Here is a 12,364-nt window from a genome sequence, read left to right on the forward strand (position 1 = left end):
CAGCCTGAGGGCTAGTGTGGCTAGGCCCTGGGTGCCTCACCGCTTTGTGTTTCTTCCCTTCACCCTGCCCTCACCTCTGTAAGCCCTCCCTTCATGGAGGTCTCATCATTGGAACCACCTGGGATGAGCTCATTTTCTTTGAGGGACCCTGGCTGAGACAAGCCCCAAGCCTCCCTGAGAAATCCTGAGCTCTTGACCTTGTAACCAGCACCAAACAATAACCAAGGGGCAGCTTCACTCAGATAAAAATGCAGTTACTAATGGTTTGCTTTGTGCCGGGCACAGTGGAGGACCCAGAAACAATTCAGATTTGAAGCCCACTCTCTAGGAGCACGTAGTCTAGCCAGAATTGAGGCTGAAGAGACCTGAGAACTGCTATCTGAAGCCCCCTGCAGCCTGGGGACACCTCAGCACACTCAGCCCCTCACTGCAGCCAAAGGCTGCGCTGCTCCCCCATCCCACACCCCTCCTGGGCTGCCCTGGTACCATGGCTCTTCCCTTCAAGGCTGCCTGGGATCTTCAGTGGTCTCCGCCCCTGGGTGAGGATGGAGTTTGACGGAGGGAGGGTGGAGCAGAGGCGAGAGGGTAGACTTTGTGTTGCTTCCACACCTCTCAGCCCTTAGGCCAGAAGCAGCACAGAGTGTACAGCCAATGTGCATTTATCAAATAAGCAAATGAAGAAATAAGCAATGCTCCTCCCGAATGCAGGAGCAAACATGCAAGGTTCTTGCAAGGTGCTGCACTGGGCTCCATGCAGGGGGAGGGAAAAGCCAAGGCCCCTGGTGCTACTGAGCTCCATCGTCAAGGCAAGAACTGTCCCCAGACAGAAATGCTGGACGCAGACATAGCGTGATTTCCAGAGACCCAGAGAACAAAGCAAGAGACCACAGCTGAAAGGTCACACCACCGAAGGAGAGCAAGAAATGTGTGCACTGAGCAATACGAAGTGTGGAAGAGTCTATACGGGTGTGGTTAAACCACAGACTCTGGAACCACGCTGCCCAAGTTCAAATCCTACTTCTGCCTTTTATTTGCTGTGAGACCTTGAACAAATTTATTTAACCATTCTGTGCCAATTCCTTATCTGTAGATTGGGGACAATAATAGTACACACCTCAAAGGCTTATTGTAGAGACTAAATAAGTCATGAAGCAATTAAGTTATGAATCAAAAACCCTTAGAAGAGTTCCTGGCACATAGTAAGTGCTGTGTAAGTTTGCTTTTATTATGATTTGCTATTACGAAGGAACAAATTCAGCTGGGCAGAAGGGCACGATCCCAACTAGGCAGATATGCTAGTATTGAAGGTTATCAGCCAAGTGACACCAAAGCAAACTTTCCTCTTTGTATTCTCTTATTTAACAAAAATCTTGAGACTTTTTTGTAATATTGCATAACAAATAGAATTACACTTAATGTTTCAATGTGACATGACCCATTTCATCATCTTTTGAAGATGATTCGATGATATTTCTGATATGATTTGCTTCCCTTTAGGAAGTTAAGGGGTAAACTCCCCAAGCCACAGTATCCTCATCTGTAAGACAGAAAGACACGTACCCTCTTCCAGGCATTGTAACAGAGATGGATTAAGTAAGACAGGGTCTACAGGACATTAACACTTAGCCGGCATTGTCGTGGGTGTCATTGCACCTTCCACTTTCTTGTTCCCTGGAGAAACATCCTTATTCCCCACTGGCTGCCTGGCTCAGGGAAACTGAGGCAGGTAGCTGTGCCCCCTTGGTGTGGTCTCATACCAGGGAGCCCTGCCCAGAGGAGAAGCTGCCAGTTCGATCCTGGCAGCTAAGAGGCCCCCTCTAAGCCAGCCCTGCTTCCAGAATTGGCTGAGGGCTCCTCAAAGGAGCAAAGGCTACCAGGAGGGTGAAAGGAGAGCTCCCACAAAGCCCTGAAGCCCGGCCATGATGCTGGACCACCTCCTCCTCCCTGTTTGGGAAGTGCCCTGAAGGGGAAGATGCAAAGAGGACCTGCAATGGGCCAACTGAAGGGCAACCAAGAGCCAGGATTTGTCTCAACAGCTTAATTCTCTGCTTTCTTGTCAGCCCTGATGGCTGGCAACGAGGATAATTTGAAATGAAGAAGGTTTTTCAAGGAGGAGCAAGAATCTCTCATCTGAAACTAATCTGTTGTCCAAAATTGTGCTGCAGAAGTTGTTTAGAAGTTGCAGATTAAGTTGTGCATAAAAATACAGCAACTCTTGATTATCCACACTCATGGATAATCCAAAAACGACAGATACCTCAAATGATTTCTATTTGGTTTCGTAATGCAGGATTATTTCCCCTCAACATGTTTACTTTTCTGCATTTAGTTGTCTTCAGGGTATAGCCAGAGAGCTAGGGGATCTATAACCTTCTGTTAATTGCAAAACAACCAAGGTTTCAGCACCATGCCCTGCAATGCAGAAGCTGCCTGGGCACTATTTATAAAAATAAAAATACAATGCAGGAGAATGCAGAGGAAGTGAGAGAGAAGGAAAACTATTCGATTTTTGTCCTTTCCACACACAGACCAGAGAGGGGTGATTAAGAAGATAGGTTCTGAAGTCAGACTCCTCAAATTCAGATCCCAGCTCTGTCTCCTACTAGGTGTGATTTTGAGCACTTCTGTAACCTCTCACAGCCTCAGTCTTCTCATTTGTAAATTGAGGTTAATAACAGTAGCACCGTTATAAGGCTGTTGTTAGGATTAAATGAGATCATTTATATAATGTGTTTAGCACAAGGCCAGGCACACAGGAAGCATTCAACAGATGGACATTAATACCAGTAAAAGTTAGTTACAACCAGTTCTCAGAAAACTGGGTAGCTGATATCCTGCAAAGAGGGCTCAATAACATCTTGTGGAATTCACTGAAGGACCCCAGGGGCTGTAGACAGTCTGCAGCCCCTCCATATCCCTCGAGTGGGGATGACCGAGGTTTCAGGGGAGGGGGCAGCTGAAGCTGTGGACGGGCACTGGGGGAGAGCCCAGGACAGCTGTCAGCTCCTCTGTGTGCTGAGCCAACAGGCCCACCATCCAGTCTTAATTATCCTGCCTAATGGGGTAAAGCAATTATGATTCAGAGAAAATTGGCCATTAGCAGCTGGGAAAGCAAACAGCCTTCAATGGCACAGGACAAACACCAGGTCAGGAGAGAGGCCCAAGAGTGCCAGGAGGGAAGTGCAGGGGCCAGGGGCTCCACTCCTGGAGCTGCCATTTGGGAAGGGGGAAGGCAGAAGACCTTCAACTCACTCAGATATGGGTCAAAGAAGAGGGAAATGGAAGAAGGGATACGAAACTACCAAGGTAGCCGGTGAGAATGAAGACACCGGGAGAGCTATTCTGGAGACCAAAGTTCCAGAGTTTATCTCAGCCATCCCCCTGCCTCTGAAGAACCCAAAACAGGTCAAGGAACCAAAACAACTTAATCAGGTCAAGGTGAAGTTTCAGAATAACACTTACCCTAGGGTAAGGTGACCTAGATTCTAGGTCTGGCAGTGCTAGGAATTTAATTATAGTAGTAGTAATAGTAGTAGTGGTAGTAGTAATAGTAGTAACAGCTTCTTATCAACTAGGTACTATGTTAAGCTCTTTACATGGATGATCCCATTTAATCCTCAGAAGCTTTATGAGGAAGATATTATTTTGCCCATTTTACAGATGAAGGAGTGAGTAGCTATCTGTAAAGAAACTGCTTTAAATCACCCAGCTAATAAGTAGGTGATCTGGGATTCAAACCCATGTCCCTGTGATTCCAAAGTGCCTGCTTTTAACCACTCTCCGGGGCTATTAGCTTTAGAAGAACAAGCTCAGCTGCTTGATGTGTGAGGAATTTCTAGCCCAAAGTTGTGTGGGAAAACCAAAAAGAGGACCGCCAGAAGTGGGAGTTGCCACCTCCTGCCTACTGGGTAGGGCCAAGCAGCTCAGTGGAGAGTCAAGGGCTCAGGAGGCCAGGCTGGAAGAGAAGAGCAACAATTTTCTTTTTACATCTTCACAGCAAGGGCTTTGAAGGATCTCCAGGTGCTTTCACACACACCCTCTGGGACCCCTGCCATTCCCTCCTACTTCCCAAGCCCTGACTCCCCTCACTTTTAATCAACAAGCCAAGGTATTTGTTCCTGGGAGCATTATTGATTTCCAGGGACTTGGAACTTAATTACATTTTTGGAGTCTGTTTGGAATCCTCAGAGAAGCGAGACACTTTCTGTTCTTTGAACTTACCATGTAGGAGGGCTTCCAGCATCTCAAATATTCCATTCTGCAGTCTGCCCAAGCCTGCAGGGTCACACTGTGTCCCAAGATGTGGCTCAAGCCCTGGTCTGTTGTGAGTGCCCAGACCAAAATGAGTCTGAGGCCAGGGGGATCCACTCCCTTACCCCATTGCAATCTGCCTCCTTTCATGGGCCCAGAGCTTCTAGATTACTGGACAAGATGCAAGTTCATTGGAGGGTCTTGCTCACAGACTCAGATTTTCAATCCTGGATGGACTTTAGTGGAATTTCAACTCTGGAAGCTTCCTATGGACTGGGTGTCTGGTTAGATCAGCACACATTTTGAGGGCATGGTGGGGAGAGGGGTCTAATATCTTTAATAAATTTACAAACTTGGATCTTTCTAGTGTGGTGTAGACCAACAGGTAAGCTCCAATCCACTCACTGAAAGTCCATGTCAGTGAAATATGCTGAATCTTAAGAAGACAGAGGATGTTAGTATATTGGAACAGTGCAGACTGGGGGGAGCTGTGGACACTGCCATGTGAACGGGCCAGCCTGTGACTTTTCCACCCATTTCCATTGTCAATATAGATGCAGCCCCTGAAAGCCCTGGCCTTAGACATTTGCCCCCAAAAAACAGTGAGCCAGCTCCCTGGGGCATGACCTCTTCCCTTGCCAGTATGTGTCTCCACCCCAGCCCTTCCTGGGGCAGCCCTGCCATTTCCCCAGCCTCTGGCTGACATCCAGGTCAAAGCAGCAAGTCAGGGGTATCCTAGCTCACCAACTTCGGGGGTCACCTGCCAGGGCCCACTCTAGAGCTCATAAGTACCAGATCTCCTCTAGCTGCAGGCATCCCTGAAGATACTTGTTATTTGAGAGCCACCAAGTCATTGCTGGAAGTGGAAGCAAGAGGAAGTGACAGTGAGGAAGGGACAACTGAGGATTGGGGTATAAAAAAGGAGAATTCATATCTGCAGAAATTTCCAAACTTTCAGTGAGAGTAAGGAGAGTGGCTCTCTGTCTCCTCCCCACCATCCCCGCCAGCCACTTACCACCCCCATTTACAGGGGCCCATTCATCAAATGACCTGGAAATGTTCACAAGCAGCCAGGTCCAATCTTCCCAGAGAGCAGTGAAGGCCAGCCCGGCTCAGCAGCAAAGCTCAGCTCCAACCAGCCCAGGAGCTAAAACAAAGAAGAGAAATAGCACATGCATCAAGGATGTGATGGAGAAAAGTGAGCCTCCCAGCTCAGTCCAGGAGGCTATGCAGAAAGTCCTATGAATGGAGAGCAGCTGGGCCACCTTGAAGCCCCCCATGTGAGATAACAAGCAAGGGCTGGTGCCTGGGATTCTACCATGAGCCAGACACTCTGCAGGGCAAGTGCCCTTGGAAAATGTAAGAGTGAGAGGTAGATTCCTACCAAGATGTAAGTGAAAGGAACTCATGACAGTAGGAGCAGAGCTGACTGGCAGATGACAGGAGCTGGGGTGACAAGGGGAGAGAGGCCCTGGAGTCAGGCCCAGCTGCTTCACGCTGTGCAGGAAGATTGGATCTGGCCGTCCTCCCTTCCTTCAGTCCTGCATGATCCTTCTCTGACTTAATTCTCAGCTGTGGCTTCTGGCTGTATTTTCTCATTTCCAAGTTAGCTGAACAATAGTGTGGAACATCTTCATGGCTCCCCCTCACTTCCTACTCCAGTTGTCCATTCACTTCAAAAGAGTGCCCCTGGGCATCTCCTTGCTTTGGGTTAGACCAACCCTTTTCCCTCATCTGCCATTGTTCACAGAGCCCATCCGTCCCCCCTTACCCCTGAGACCTCCTCCTCCTAACCTCTTTCCAAGGGATCCCCCTGAAACAGAACCAGAAACTAGTGGCAGAGGAGCTGGGAAAGGGAAGGCAGTGGAGGACAGCTGTGGTTTTGGGTTCAGGGGCTGCAGGCTTCTCCGGCTGGAGTTGCCCTTCCTCCGAGAAGCCAGTCATGACCAAGAGAACAGGCCAGCCCCAAAGCGGAGTACAGGGCCGGGGACAAGTACAAGGGACAATTATAATGAAAACCACTATAGCCATAGATGCTCTATGTGCCAGGCACAGGGCTAAACCCCCTATCTCATTTAATCCTCAAAGCCACTGTAGGCAGGAATTTTCTCCATTTACAGGTGAGAAATCCAACTTTCAGATAAAGTAGTTTGCCGAAAACCACAAAAACAAACAAGACCATGATTCAGAGAAATCTTGGCTGTTGGTCCCAGTGAAAACCTTAGCTTCAGTGCTCATCTCCCATCTCTCACCAGCAGGCAAGAGAAAGTGGATGTGAGAAGAGGGGCTGTACAGAGCCCTAGAGGGACCCCAGATCCCCATTCTGTTACCAGCAAGGGGCCTCACCAGTCCCCTGTGTGAGTCCAAGCTCCTTACCTGATGGCACCTGAGGTCACCCCAGCTATGTCTTCACCTTCTCCACAGACTTGGGTGGCATCCAAGGCTGGAACTCAGGACCCCCATCTTGACTTCTGGTTCTGCTTACTGCCTCTTACTGGATTTTTTTTCTATCCTGGCCTCATTTTACTCATCATAAAAGGGCTGATGGTTACCAGCATCTCCTTCTAGTCTGCAGAACTGTCTGGGGAAGCATTAAAGATGGAAAAGAAAATAAAAAGATTGGTACCCTTAAAGGAAGGGTGTTTGTCGTTGTTGACATTAACATTTCACCTGAAAAACAGGAGGTCCCCATCCAGACCCACTGCCCCCTTTGTTGTAGGAGCCATGGAGTAGCCTCAGAATTGGTCAATAAGCTCAGAAGTTCTAGGACTCAGAAACAGGATCAGGTGCCCTGAAAGAGACAACTTGCTCCTGCTTTTTCCCCAGACCAGGCCAAGAATCTAAAGGTCTGGACATGGCCAGGTGCAGGGCAGAGGAGGTCTCTCACTTGGCAGAAGAAAAGAAAGAAGGATAAAATATGGAAAAGAAAGGGAGAAAAGGTCCTGTTTTCTACATCCAAAAATTTACCCAAGTGATCAAGCTGTAAAAGGTGTCTGAATTGTTCAAAACAGGCAAGAGCTCTGCCTAGTCATGTCAGGCTGGGCTGGGCTGAGAAGACACATTTATAAAACATCAAAAGGAAAGGAAAGTTCCAGTAGCTGCTCACAGCTGTCAGACACAGCTCCTCAAGAATTTATTTCCAAAAGTATATTTCTAGGGTCTCATGCATGGGAAAGCAAGGGTTGGAGATTCACTTGGTCAACTACACCTGCCACCTCAATAACTGATAACCATCACCCCTGGGGGAGGTGGGGAAGGTTGAGGCCCTCAGAGAACAGGTGTTTTATTTATCTATCTATATGCTTTCAGCTATATATACGATGATAACACATTTAATTGCTCAACTAATATTTATGGATTACTCTGTGCCAGACATTGTGCTATACTTGTGTGTGGATGGGTAGTGATTAAGATGTGGTCCCTGTTCCCCAGGAATTCTTGACTAGTGGAAGGGACAAACATGCAAACAACTAACCACCAATACACATTAGGCTGGGTGCTGTACGGAGACATGAAGAAAGTACTAAGGGAGCATAGGGGCAATATAGAGAGAGTCTTCACAGAAGGTGTGATAGTTGAGCTGGTTATCAAAGGAGGAATAAGAATTCTCCAAGTAGAAAAGAGGGACAAGGACTCTGGGCAGAGGGAACAGCTCCAGCCAAGGGAAGATGATGTGAAAGAGCATGACTGACTTGGCTTGACTCGAGTGTGGCATGCATGAGGACTGGAGTGGTAACTGATGATCAAGCATCATAAACAACCATTTACTGGCCATAGAGGCACCATAATGTTGTATTTACACTCAACCCAAATTTTCCTACTCACGGTTGGCTCTTCCATTGGGCGATCATGTTGGAAAGACCACCCAGGCTTTTACTGGATTCCTGAAAGGATCATTAGGTTATTTTACCAAAGTTCCAAGTTCCTTCCTAAAACTATTCTCAAGTCAGAGATTTTACTGGGGTCTGAGTGAACTAGATCTTGGATTCTCCTTCCCCACCTCCAGTACTGAGTAGGGCTGGCCCCAGACCAATTTACCTCAGATGCATTTGTCACCCTTTCTTTGCTCTATTCCATATAATAGTGAGGACAGGGAAATTGGCCCCTGCAGGTTGCATCTCCCAGGCTACTGGCTGGGTTCAGCCAATGGGAGGTACTGTCAGGAGAGTAGAGGGCATGAGGAAGGGAGAAGCCTGGGAATTTCTTGCAATCCCTCTTTTCCTCAGGCTGTATCTCTGCAGCTGCTGTGACTTCTCCATGGCTCCAGCGCCTACTGGACACATCTACCATGCTTCAGATTCCCACTAACACATCCACCATGGCTCCACTTCAACCTGATGACCCCAACCCCTGGGCTCTGGTAACATCTCACCCTCCTTTTTCTCCTCAGCCTAAGGGCAGTAGTGTTATCCAAGTGTTGTTAAGTTCTGTATTGCCATACCGTCTCCTGTTTGGCTTCCCTATTCTTCTATCATCAATTCCTTATACTAAATTCCCTCTGCTGTAAATTCTTAAAATGGTCTCCCTATTTTTCAGTTAGGACCCTGACTAATACAGAGACTATATTTTGTTCATCTTTGCATCTCCCACAGCACCTGATACAGTGATTTCTCTGAGTGAGTTCCAGGTATTTGTTGGATGGACAGATGACTAGATAGTTGATTAGATAGATGAATGATGGTATGATTAAGTAGATGAAAGGATGAAAAGATCTTCATGACTTAATGAGTGAAAATAAAGAAGTAAATTCCAAAAGAACTAATAAGAAGGTGATTCCAAGAGACTCATAAGAATGGCCAGGGGTTTAGAACAGCTTTCTGACACAAGCCAAGCCAAAAGAGAATCCAGTAACTGGAAAAGTACAAAAACAGAGGGAGACTTTGTCAAGTTTGCACCTTGTTGTATCTGAATTGAGTCACTTATCCTTTCACTCTCTAGATCTATTCCTACATTGGCAGAGACCATGGGGGAAGATGCGTTAGTGGCAAACAGTTCTAATTTTCATCTGGCAGGCATTTGCATCACATTTATTATGCCTGAGTCTCTGCAAAGTGAAGGAGATATAATGGAAGAAACCTCATCACCATTGATTCTCAGTCATATACACTTGAAAAAGTTGCCAGAAGTTCTGGACTGGAAAGGACCTGATTGGCCAGACAACTGTAGCCTGTGGGGTTCTCGGGGATTTTCAACAATTACATTCTCAGAATCCTGCATCATTTTTCTGAGTATATTGCCTTGAATAATTAACAGTTCAGAGACCAAGCCTTTCCAAAGCCATTTTGTTCATCCCCCTGATAAGCAGGGTTATACTGAAAGATGCTCAATAAAAGAGATGTTTCCAACTCAGCTATTGACTCTGTGGTGTAAGAGAGCACTGGGACTTCAAGCTCCTGCCTCTGCCCCTTAGCTGCTGAGTGTCCACAGGAAAGTCAGTACCCTTCCCTGAGTCTAAGATTCTTGATTCTCTCCTGCTTTCCTCACAGACTTCTGTGAAGACCAGATGAGATGATTGTGAAAGAAAAGTAAAAACCATAAAGCTCAATACCACAATGTCATTTGTTTTATAGTCAATCAGTTGTCCACATAGATGTAACCTAAAACCTCCTAGCTGCATTGTAATCCCAGATCATATTGCCATATCATATAAGATGATCTGTCTTCTGAGTACTCAAAATGCAATAGGTCATATGAAGATTAAGAGAATGACCAGATTCATTTAAAGAAAAGGGGCTGCCACTGATCAGATCTGGATTAATGAAAATTACCAAAGTAGATTGAAGTGTCTCTTTGGTTCCCTCAGCTGCGACAACTTTCTCCTTATCTTTAAGAAAAAGATTCCTCACCTAAGGCTTCCTCCAAAGACCAGTGTTCCAAGACTACCGAATTGTCTCCATCCTTCCCATTTCCCTACGTCAGCTTCTTCCTCTTCCAGTGTTGCTGATATTGCCTCACTGTCAGAATTTTACAATGATGATATGGCCAATTCACACCAAGGTATAGTGTAACCTCATAGTTCCCTTAATCATGAAGTGTTAATTTTCTAAAGGCTGCACATTGGCCCTAATGTCTTCAGATGCTATTTCAGGAAAACTAAACAAGGAGATATTTGGAGAGAGGAAAGTAAAAGTGACACTCTTCCTAAAGGCCAGCAAGTAACACTCCTAGGAACAAATTATTCAGACTTGATGTGTAAGGTCAAACTGGTCATGCTGTGAATCTTTCCTTCATTCTACTCCTTCTTCCCAGCCCAATTCAAATTTGGAGGCCAGAAGTAAATCCACCCAGAAGATTTTTATCCCCTCATATCTCCAGGGGAGATACAGAAGTTGGTTCTTTATGCTGATAGCTCTTGGAATGGAAGAGATTCCCTCCTTATCCAAGACCAGTTTGCAGCCAAATACGGCATTTTCATGAAGAATAACCATTTTATAAAGCTCCTCTGGCAGACGTTTCATGCTAGGCTGGCCTCCCTTACCACCGCACTGGCTGTTCCCTGATTTCTCTCTGCACTATGGGTTAGTGATTGTTCAGATCATAAAATCCACTTTTCAGATTAGCCTCAACAAAATGTAAGGAAATGAAGTCGTCTGCCGGCACTGACTCATTGCAAAACCAATTTAAATGATCAAGTCGATCAATAGTTATTTACTGAACATCAACCAGCTCTGGTTATGCTCTGCTCAGAATATCCACCCTTCACTTCCTCTTCACAGCCTCTTTTGTGACCCACTCTTACTGACCCCACTACAACCATCACCACCATCAACACTGTCACCAATAATCCCATTGACAGTCCCACCCCAGGAGCTGTCCAGAATTCCAACAATGCACATCAAACCAGGGAGACAGTTAACTGTTTTCCTTTTCCTCTCTTTGCCAGAAGCAGATGGGAAAGATGGGAGGAAGGGGATTATTTATTTTCTAGTCTTGCCCAAAGCAATCTCTATTTTGAGGGTCAGTTCCCTCCACCCCCATCCAAAGCCCAACATTAGTTTGACTGACAATAGCCTCCACCTCAGCCCAGCTCCAAGAGGCTCTGACTGACCCTGTTTACATTGCATGGGAGTGCCTCTGCACTGCAGAATTTTCAGTTTCAGGATTTTGCAAATTTTATGAGAATTTTCAGTCAAGCTGATTTTTAGCTTCCCCTTTCCCCTCCAGCTAAAATCAAGATCTTTCATCCAGCTCTGATCTCAGATGGACTTTTTTCTCAGCACTTGGGACATGATTAAATAACAAGCACACGTGCACACACCGGCCCCAAACGCTTTTATTTCCCAGATCTTTCTTCAGTAATGAAGCCTGAAATGGAAAACTGTGCAGAGAAACTGTAGCAAAAAGAGGAAAAGGAATAGACGTGCCAACCTGGCTCCTTCTGGAGAGAGAGGTGAAGAAGTTTGCTCATGAAACAAGGGCAAATTAAATGTGTGTATCAAATGGAAGCCTTTCCAAGGAGAACTTTGGGAGGTTCAGTGGTTACCAGTTGGGGGTCCATTAGGTGTGGGTAAAGGGGAATCATGAAACATCTATTTTTCCATACTCTCTAGAGAGCCTGAGGGGATGAGAAGAGGATTGGCTAAAAAGAGCATTCTTTTCACCGTCCAGTTGACATGATCATTAGCTCTACCAATTATGGTAATATAAAGAAATCATTAAAATGCAATTATTACAGCTGTATAAGTTTATAGCTGCATAACCACATCAAAAGGCCACCTCTGTAAGTCTTTATGTGCTCCATAAACCTGAATAAATTGCAACAAAGAAAAGACGATTACCTCAATATGAATCAAGAGCAAATTTGAAATTTCTGTCCTGCTCTGTGGAGATAGCAGCAGTGAAAGGCCTGGGTCCTTCTGTGACCCTTAGCTGGCTGGGTATGCCTGCTCGAGTCTTCTCCTTGCTCTAAGCCTGCATCTCCCATCACCTGTCTTTGGTTAAATGGATACAAAGGAATGAAATGAAAGCTAAGCAAGTACCAAAAAATGATCACAACCCCATACATTTATATGTCTCATAGTTCTCACATTCAACAACTCTATGACTAGATAAGATAATTATCCTCGTTTTACAAATTAAAAACTGAGCCTCACGGAACGTTTTAAGGAACTTA

The 12,364-nt window shown here is 45.9% G+C and overlaps 1 long non-coding RNA gene across 2 annotated transcripts in view; it reads right to left on the reverse strand.

The window, feature by feature from the left end:
- LOC103016470 (uncharacterized) overlaps positions 1–12,364 on the reverse strand; it is a 153,208-nt gene that overhangs the window by 15,361 nt on the left and 125,483 nt on the right. For both annotated transcript variants that reach the window (XR_009006736.1, XR_009006738.1), the window contains 2 exons: positions 6,628–6,832; positions 5,302–5,398 (listed from right to left, as the gene is read on the reverse strand). This is a non-coding gene — a long non-coding RNA (uncharacterized LOC103016470). The remainder of the gene's footprint in view (positions 1–5,301; positions 5,399–6,627; positions 6,833–12,364) is intronic.

This window comes from Balaenoptera acutorostrata, chromosome 1, assembly GCF_949987535.1.
Source record: "Balaenoptera acutorostrata chromosome 1, mBalAcu1.1, whole genome shotgun sequence".
NCBI classification, from domain to species: Eukaryota; Metazoa; Chordata; class Mammalia; order Artiodactyla; family Balaenopteridae; genus Balaenoptera; species Balaenoptera acutorostrata.